At 40.7% G+C, this 7,589-nt stretch overlaps 1 protein-coding gene across 1 annotated transcript in view; it reads left to right on the top strand.

Moving 5' to 3' along the window:
- Positions 1 to 6,561: 6,561 nt before the first annotated feature.
- ADRA1A (adrenoceptor alpha 1A) overlaps positions 6,562 to 7,589 on the top strand; it is a 118,264-nt gene continuing 117,236 nt past the window's right edge. Inside the window, exon 1 of the mRNA XM_069067024.1 lies at positions 6,562 to 7,390. The gene's annotated coding sequence lies outside the window, so the exon portion shown is untranslated. The remainder of the gene's footprint in view (positions 7,391 to 7,589) is intronic.

Here is a 7,589-nt window from a genome sequence, read left to right as displayed (position 1 = left end):
GACTTTTCGAAGCTGATTTTGTAATATTCACCACAAACTCTGTGTTCCATCTAAATGAGACCATTAGACCTTCCCTAAACTCCACAGTCCATCTTCCAGTGCTGGCATTGACACAAGCTTTTCCCATGCCCAGAAAACAATGTTGCCTTATCTCTATCTGGTGGCCATATGCCACATCCCATTGGAAGCTTTTCTTGATTTCTCCAAATATTAGTGCTAACTTCCTCCCTATTTTTCCTTGAAATGCACATATCTGTCTATTAGACAGTAGAAAATAGTGATTTTGAAGACATGGACTGTGTCTTCTGCTGTTTGTTTATTCTATCTAAGTGTACCCAAGTGTCCAGGTGTCCACATGTGGCTTGCACAGTCCCTTTCCCATAGCAACTGAGGCTGGTGATCTTACACAGCCCTCCCTCACTCAAATCAAAGTCAACTGCAAGATGTCATCATTTCTCTGATTCCATGGTCCCCTTCCAAAATGAAGGACAAACTCACAACCTGTGAGTAGATCAAGCTGCCTGAATGAGGACCCAGCTAGTTGAATAACTCAACTCATCCTGTCCCTCTCCCTCTCCCTCTTCTTCTCCTCCTCCTCCTCTCCAAAGGAAGGTAAAATTTGATGGCCAGAAACTGCACACTTAATTTAGGGTTTACAGATTAGATTCTTTCCTTCCTTCCTTTCTTACTTTTCTTCCTTCCTTTCTTTCTTCCTTCCTTCCTTCCTTCTTTCCTTTCTTCTTTTACAAAACCATAAACCCAGTTCACTCTGAAGCTCATAGATTGGACCACAATAGGTCTCTGCCCAATCCCCACTTACTGGCTGTATTTTGGGCTCTCCTGGCTTAGAGTCAATGTCAATGGTAACTGTTTCTCTTTGGAACATCAAGCCTGAGGGTCTTTCCCTCCCACCTTGATTTTTTTTCCTAATTAAAGAGGCCATCCCTTGACTCACTTCTTAAAGAGGCCTATTCACTGAGTGGGCATTACCTCACTCTAAGTGAAACCCTGGAAAGGTCTTAGCCTATAAGGACCAGTGTCTCCCATTGCATTCAGGGTCATCTCCAGTCATCCTGATGAATATCTGGCCACTGGACCCAGATGGCTCTGGAGGAGAAAGTGAGGCTGGGGACCTTACACAGCCCTCCCTTACCCAAATAAAAGTCAACTGCAAGTCATGGCATCATCTCCCTGATGCCATGGTCCTCTTTGAACATGAAGAACAAACACAACAATGACACAATGAGTCAACAAACATTTATCAAGCACTTATCATGTGCTATGCGCTGCAAGACCTGGATAAATGCTTATTGAATTGAATTTTTGATAGTTTTGAACCTCAAATATTCATCTCTTAGGAGTTATTTGTTCTAATCTCCTTGCTTTGCAAATGTGGAAACTGAGACCCAGAGAGTTTGAGTGACTACTTATTCAAGGTCCTAGGGTCAAGAGATGGAAGAACCTTCAAGGCCATCTGATCCAACCTCCTCATTCTACAGATGAACAAACTAAGACCCAAAGAGGTTCGATAACATGTGCCCAGATCACACAGGCACCAAGTACTGGAGCAGCAATTCAGATCCAGTAACTCCCAAGCCACTGCTCTTTTGGCTGACAGCCTCTATCACTTCAGAGCATTAATGACAATAGCTCATGACTATGATGTCTTAAGGCTTAAAAGGGTTTTCCTCCCAACAGTCCATGTGAGGTAATGTGAGCCTACAGAACAACTGTCACTAAGGCTCAAGGAAGAAAACTACCTTGGCTGGGGTCACAGAATTAATAATTAACTAAACAAGGATTCAAACTCAGGACCCCTTGGGTCTCTTTTCCCATTGCTCTCTACATGAATCACTGATGCTAAATTCCCATTCTGTGAGGAACTGGGAAATACCCTGGGGTCCCTGATCCTTTCTCAAAGATAAAGATATTCAAGGGTGAGGTTTAATCATCTCCTACATAGCACCTTAGCCATGGGAAGAGAAATGATAACTTTTCATTCTTAGACAACTGGAACAGCCAGTTTCAAAAGTAGAGGAAATGATGCACAGATGTTGTTGAACTTAGAGAGACAGAGAAAAATTAATTAATAAATGCATAAACTGATGAATAAGTAAATAAATGAATGAATGATACATTAAATAACTAAATAGGTAGATAGATAAGAAAATAAACAAATGGATTAATTGATTAGTTAACTAATAACAAAACCACCTACATTTTCAGCTGATTTTCCTGCTGATAACACATGGCCAGAAGAACCAAGGCAGAGAGGAAATATCAGGGTGAAAGTCTCAGCTGCATGAGAGAAAAACTCAACAGTTTTAGAGAAATACTCATTGCTACAGTTGATAGAGTTTTGTTGGGGGTAGAGGAAGCTAATGTAATTCTTTCTCAAAGTGGGTTGTCAAACAATTACTAGGTCCTTTGTGGTGGGTGCAAAATTAACGTGTTTCTCCTGCCCCTCACAAATAGATATGTTGGTCTGAAGTTCTTTTCTTCTTAAAACCATTTCTCCATATTTTAATCAAATATATAAATATATGCCCATCTAGAAACCACATATTCATAAATGAAAGGCTAGTTTGATTCTTTAAATAATTTATTTTAAATTACCCAAGGAGCTCAAGATGGTGTTTAAGCAGAAGACGTGATTTTCTGGCTTGCACTATCGGGCTTATTTTATTTGTTGCCATGGACATCATTTAGGGACTGAGAATTACTAAAGGAGTGAGTAGCTGACCTGGGATTTTAAGCCAGGTCATAAAATACTAGCGGTAGAACAACCAAAGACCTCGGAAGCCATCTAGTCCAAACCACTCATTTTTACAGTTTAGGAAACTAAGACCTCGGAAGTTAGAGAACTTGTCCAAGGTAGTGTCAGAAGTGGGATTTGAACCCATGCCTTGCTGCTCCAAAGTCAGTGTTATATCAATATTCCAGGAGTTATCTTTTTTTATATCATGGACCCATTTGGTAGTCTGGTGAAGTCTAGGGACCTTTGCTTAGAATCATTTTTTCAATTCCTAAAATGAAATCCATAGAGTTTCAAAGGAAACCAATTACATTTAAATAAAATTAACATATATATATATATATATGTGTGTGTGTGTGTGTGTGTGTGTATTTATTTATTTGTTTGTTTGTTCATTCATTCATTTGTTTGTTTTATTTTATTTGAACCTAGTTCATTGGCCCCAGGTTAAGAGCCCTTGCCTTATACCATGATTTCTTTCTGATTCCAAATCCAGCATTATATTCTTCCCATTGCACGATGCTCACAGCCAAGCCCACAGTTGCCAGTATTATTTGATGAGAAGTAGTCTATGGGATTTCACCTTGTAAATATATGATGAGAAATGGAGGTGAGTAAGCCATGAAGTTCTGAGTCCAAGGGATATCAAGGGAAGAGCTTACATGCCTCACTGTTACCCAAAAAATGCCAAAAGTCCCCAAGACAATTCTGCCACCTCCATGTCATATGAAGTCTTTGTGGGAGAACATGGGCAGGATATCCAGATGGTGAAAATGGGCGGTGCAAACTCAAAGGAATACTAGCTCTTGGACAGCAGTGCAGCATAGTGGGGAAAATGCTGGACTTAGGCTTCCTGAGACATGGGTCCAAGTCCAGCCTTTCACACTTACCAGACACAGAAACCTGAGCAAATAATTCTTCTGCAAACCCTTTTAATTATCCTCTTCCTCAGGTGGCTGCTAAGACATCTCAATATTGAAGCTACTGTTGATTATTAATTTTAGTCTACAGAATAAAGATATAATAATTATTGATGTTGTTATTATTCTCTACATTGGATTGGATCCATTTACTGTTGATGGTACATTGAAAAGATTAGTTCAACCCATATTTTAGGAACTGATTGATTTTCTAAACATAAAAAAAAACTTTTATGAAATAAAATGCATTGTAACCATTTTTTCTTGCACATTAGGAGTTAATAGTTTCTTTAAAATATATCATAACTGTCTGTAATCTCTCAAGAGTTCAGCAGTTTTGTGCTTTGGTTTTGTTGTGGGGGGCGGGGTTCCCTTTTGTGAAAAGCCTCGTTATCCAAACTGCCTTATCCACCCATCCTTAAAGACACCAGTGTCTTCTTTCCACACTTTTCTCCAACTTCTTTTTCTAAGATAACAGAAGCCCAGTATAACTAAATATGTGTCATCCTTAGGGCAATTATGAGAAACTGCCTGAGAAGGAATTCAATTTATTGCAATTCAAAGCCATTTATTAAACACTGGCTATGTACAAGGCATTGATAGAGATAAAAATGAAAACTGTTACCTTCAAGGGGCTTAATTTCTGCTGGACAGAAATGTTGGTGATCAAGAAATTCTCCTCTAAGTTTCTCTTAGCTCTACATGATGACTTTGATCAAGTTCCTTCACCTCTCAAATGAGGCAGTTAAATGAAATACCTCTTGGAATTTCCCTTCTGTATTAACAATCCGTTCACTCATCCCTTCATTCCTTTGATAAATGTGATTTAAACACTGACTCTGCAAGTCATACTAAGTTCTTCAGGAGATAGGAAGAAAAATAAGAACTGACTCATGGTCTCCAAAAGCTTAGCACCTAGTGGAGCAAATAAGGCATAATTCAAAAGACATAATTCTAAACCAGAAAAGGCATTGACAGTATAGAAAAAAAAAATTAGCTATAAACGAGATGCATCGAGCATTTCCAGAAGGCAGTGATTATTAATAGCCATTTGGGAGAAAGGGAAGGAGTCAGGGAAGGTTTCCTGAAAGATGGAGCATTTGAGGGGAGCCTGCAAGCATTGGTGTCCAACAGGTAGAGATGTGCAAAGGACATTTTTGGAACAGGAAATGAATGGCAAGAACAGAGACATGGAGGGGGAGAATGTGCAGGCAATTCTAAAATGATTGAGAGAAATCTCGTTTGTTACCAAACGGAGAGTAGTGTGAGATGAGGGTGAATGTGGAACTCTTTGCATGTCAGGCTGAAGAATTTAGCCTTTGACCAATAGCAATAAGGAGCCACTAGAGAATTTTGAGAAGTGGGGCAACATTACTAGAAAAGTATATTAGGAACATTAATTGTATTTGGATCCCTCGAAGCAAATACAATGCCTGGGACAGAGTTGGTGCCTAATAAATGCATGCTGATTAATTGATTGATAGATCACAGACCCAGAGCTTCAAGTGACCCTTTAGACTATGTCATCCAGTAGTATCAAACTCAATTAGAAACTAGAGCACTTGGGGCAGCTAGGTAGTGCAGTGAATAGAGCACCAGCCATGCTTGTTGACTTAGAGTGCCACATATTATTACCTATGTTCTGTTGTATTTTTATTTATTCTGTAAAATCTTTCCCAATTGCGCTTTAACCTCATTCAGGGCTCCCTCAGGAGTGCTGTGAGTCACAACATTCATGCTGACCCTTCTGACTAGTTCAATACTTCATTGAGGAAACGGAATTCCCTAAAGGGTCACACATATCAGAGATAGGATTTCAATCAGGAGCCAGTCAGTACAGAAGGAAATTCAGTACTTTTTCCACAGCAATAATCCACCCATATTATGTAAGAAAGATTGGAGAAGACCATTATAGGATCTTTGAACTAAAAGGAGCTACCAACATCCAGCACCCTTTTTTATCGTTGAAGAAAAGCCGAAGCTGTGAGATTTACATCTTACTCAAAATCACACATTTAAGATGTGAGAGAGCTCCTTTGGCACAACAAATAATGAAGAAAGAAGACCTGAGTCTAAATCCAGCCTCTGACACTTACTAGTATGACCTTGGGCAAGTCACTCAATCTCAACCTCAGTTTCCTTAACTGTTATATAGACATAATACTAGCAGCTCCTTCCCAGTGTTGCTGTAAGGACCCAATAAGATGTTTCTAAAGCATTTGTCATGGTACCTGGCACATAGGTTTTTAAGAAATGTTTGTTTCCTTCATTCCTTTTTTCTTCCTTCCTTCCTTCTTTCTTTCTATATCATATGCACTGACTCCCAAAACATCTCATTGTCACCTGCTATGAACCAACAGGTTTCTTTCTAGAGTTATTCAAACAGTTATCTCAATTCTTCATCTCAATTGGTCGCTGGTGATAGCATTGGAGGAATTTACCAGTCCCACAAGAGAGTATGAAATCCACAACCTTCTGGAAATTTCCCTTTGTTGGAAATCCCATACCTGGAAGTTACTAGAAAAGACATTTCAAATCATGATTTAGGTTTTCAGGCAAATCAGGGTTAATAAGAGAAACCCAGACAGGAGGAAGGAATGCTCTATGTGTAAAATGGCAGAACTGAGAAAACTGATTTGGCACCAAACTCCAGAGTTTCAAAGATCTCTTGTCAATCAGATAGCAACTTATAAACAAAGTGTTACTTTCGAAATAGAGTTTAGAACTTTTAAAGAATCTGGGATAAGACTGAAAGAGCTAGGAGCTAGATTATGTTTAATAAGTCTTCCATAATATCTTTTTCTCTTCCTGAAAATAGTTTGAGTGCAATCGACTCTATTTACTCAATTACAGTTGATTTTTATTTGGTCTTTAAAACCTGTCCTATAAAGATCTCCAAACAGCAGAAGACAAAAAATATGAAACTTTGGCTCACAATACCACTCCTCTCTGTTTTAACAGGACATAACCCAATTTGTACAGTCACCAGGCCTAGCATTACCTGGAATAGCTTTGACCACATCACACACAGCACAGCAAATCTGGATAACCCTTCAAAGACATTTCAGAGACATCCCAAGATATTTTTTTGTTTTGCTTTTTGTTTCTTAATCCTTAACTTAGGTAGTTTAAAAGAAGCATTCGTCACACGGCCAGGCTGTTTTTCTTTCCCTTTTTGACCAAAGGGAAATCTTTTCTTCAATTCTCAGAACACTGTGAGCAGAAGGGCAAAGTCCCTGCGCAGAAGGTCTGACTGGGCGAAATCTTCCCCTTGACGCAGAGTAATACGGTAAAGGCAGGAGATTACGGTACTAGCTGAGGGTAGCGCCTGTTACATCAGCTGTAGCTGCAAAGTTCCTGCCTGCTTTGGGCTGCTATCTCCCAGCTGGGTCTCACAGTATTACAGCGGTTGGGGAGTTCTTGTATGGGCGACTTGCCTTCTTCCCTTCTTTGTTTTCTCTTCCCTTCGTCCCTTCCTTTTCTCTTTCCAGGGGAGCTAGCCACGAGCCTGGAGCTCACCGAAACCGACAGCTGAGTCTTCGTGTTCTGAGGAGCTGGGACTGTTGAGACGGACAGCAGGTTCTCTCCGCGGCCAGAGGGAGGAGGTGGTGGCTGCGGCGGCTGTACTGGTCCAGGACCGGCCCTGGCGGAGACTCTCCGGCTGGCTGCCTCCCACCCTGAGTGCCTGATGCTGCACCCCAGGACCGCAGACTAGGTGAGCGGGGATGGATGTAAGGCAGGGAATACTGGTGGAGGGTCTCAGGGGCTCTGGGGACGGATGCCACGGAGGATTTCTCCATTTCTGAGCCAGACGGACTCCCTGGGAAGGTGACAGCTAGCAGAGAGCTCTTTGCTAACAACAGGCAGGTGAAGGAAAACCTTACTGGGATCATAGCTGTGGAGCTGAAAGCACC

Source organism: Petaurus breviceps, unplaced genomic scaffold (assembly GCF_028583685.1).
Source record: "Petaurus breviceps papuanus isolate PSGF00001 unplaced genomic scaffold, PetGlider_PUasm1.0 139, whole genome shotgun sequence".
Classification (NCBI taxonomy): Eukaryota; Metazoa; Chordata; class Mammalia; order Diprotodontia; family Petauridae; genus Petaurus; species Petaurus breviceps.
The sequence above is the reverse complement of the archived record's forward strand: the minus strand, read 5'-3'. Positions and strand labels throughout refer to the sequence as shown.